We start from the raw sequence: 2189 nt of genomic DNA on the forward strand, positions 1-2189 counted from the left end.
GCCGTCGGGGGATAAAAAAACGAAAACATTCTGCTAGCACTCACACAAGAATCGCTCAAAAGTTCAGATAAAACTCGAAGTAAAAACAAAGAACCAGTAAAGTTTTACGCGGTGTCGTGGAGAATCGGAAATTATTCCGGGGATTCCAGAAGGTATAGGGGACGGATGGCAAGTGCGAGCGAGTTAAAGATACAGAAAGTTCGAACAGTAGGCAAGCCAGAATTGAGTATACTATCGAAGCTAATTCTCTGATAGAAAAAAAAGAGAGAAGCCAACTTTAGTGGCGCTTAATCTTTGGTTTTATTTTTTTTCTTTACTATATATATATTAGAGCGGGGGGTCGAATTTTTAATAAAAACTTTTTCCAAATGTCAAGGGAGATGCGTTTCGGAAAGTTTTTTTTTGTTTCTGAATTTAATTGACTATTTTTCAATTAAAATTGCAAACTCGGGCAGTGTACAAAAAAATTTCAACGAAGGGTGCCCATATTAATGAATCTCTTAAACTTTTTAATGATGGGTTCATTAAGATTTTTAATTTTCGTAAGTTTTCAAGATTTTGTTACCTAGTTCAGCCAGTTTAGGAAAAAAAAAAAAAAAAATAAGAATAATAAATAAAAAACAAAAAAACAAATGAATAAGAAATAAGGATGAAGCGCTGCTGCGGTAATCACAGAATATATTTGTGTAACTACCGGATGTAAACATCAAAAATACCAGCTCGTAGCCCCAGGAGCGGTCGACTGGTGCTTCGTTCTTCTCTTCATATCACTACTTATCACCCATTGTGCAGGAGCATATTTAATGAAACTCATTTTTGAGAGTTTGTGTTTGTAATGTAGTGCCTTGTCAATGCTAAAACTTGGATTTAAACAATATTTAATAATAATGCTGCGAGTCTCCAACATATAATACACGTGTATGGAGCATCAAAGCATAGTTATTTCTTTCTCAGAAAGGACTTTTTCTGAGCTCCAACGTTGGCTCTCTTGGACAAAGTTTACAGCAGATTTGAGAGACGCGGGAGAAAGAGACAAGAGAAACTCTTGAGGAAAATCACTTGCCTCTTACCCCATGTCATCTTCAGCTTTATCTTGCTTCGCAAAATAAGCTTGAAGCCTTACGTCTATACGCCCGAGTACCCTCGACTTACTATCTGAAAAGTGCCATGTTTTTAGGTCTTTAAAACAAGTATTGAGCCCAAGATTCGTTGTGATCGATAGGGATTTTATTTTCTCTATTATAAAAAGTTCCAAGTTGATATTGTTTATTGTATGAAAATCGATAAGTCAAATCACTAATCTAAAACAGTACAATGTTTTATGTCTATATCAATGAATGAATTAAAAAAACATCCATCCAAAATGTATGACTTTTTCATCGAAAACAGCTGCTGATCATATTTCTTCTGCTGGTTCAATTTATGATGATTTATGTTGAAGAAATCCTAGATCATGACCTTTGAAATACGAGTGAAACGAAAAGGTTAAGTCAAAGTGATTGTACATATTGTTTTTTTTAAGTTCACTAACCACGAATATTCGGCTAAAATAAAATATTACGGAAGCAACCATACAGTTTTCTGAACTGATTTTAGCTATAAGTATTGCCAGAATAATTGCGTTATTTTCTTATCATCAATCTCAGTGCTAGACAAAAGAGCTTGTAAAGTGTTAAATGCTTAACAACGACAGAGTATAAAGAGTCATTGCAAACAGCTGAAGCGGCGCACTGTTCGAGAATAACGTATTGATCGCAAGGCTGAGCACAAGCTGCGGTGTCCGAGTGGTTAAGGAGTCAGACTCGAAATCTGATGGGCTATGCCCGCACAGGTTCGAATCCTGTCCGCAGCGGATTTTTTTTGTGTCTGCATAAAGGCATGCCAGAGAACAAAAATAATAGAAATGACAAGAAATAATTTTTTTATTATTCTTATTACTATGCAACGAAATTGAGGATTTTTTTTTTAAATAACTGGTAGACACTTAAATTTAATGTTTAAAAAGATTTTTTTTTAATATTTATTTTCTTTTATTCAGAAACATTGCCAACAGTGTAGTAAGTTACAATTTGAAAAATATTTATAAATACAGAGCAAAAAATTTTTACCAGGTACATTCTAGACTTAATTGAAATAAACTAGCTTGGTTTTCAGCTAGTGGTATAGATTGCTGTTTAGATCGGTTAATG

General features: G+C 34.2%; 1 non-coding gene across 1 annotated transcript; it reads left to right on the forward strand.

Moving 5' to 3' along the window:
• Positions 1-1770: 1770 nt before the first annotated feature.
• On the forward strand, positions 1771-1852 carry TRNAS-CGA (transfer RNA serine (anticodon CGA)). Its single transcript has one exon. It is a non-coding gene; the product is annotated as a tRNA-Ser (tRNA).
• Positions 1853-2189: the final 337 nt, after the last annotated feature.

This window comes from Copidosoma floridanum, unplaced genomic scaffold, assembly GCF_036245765.1.
Source record: "Copidosoma floridanum isolate Cflo_tuat_1 unplaced genomic scaffold, Cflo_Japanese_pri ptg000001l, whole genome shotgun sequence".
Classification (NCBI taxonomy): domain Eukaryota; kingdom Metazoa; phylum Arthropoda; class Insecta; order Hymenoptera; family Encyrtidae; genus Copidosoma; species Copidosoma floridanum.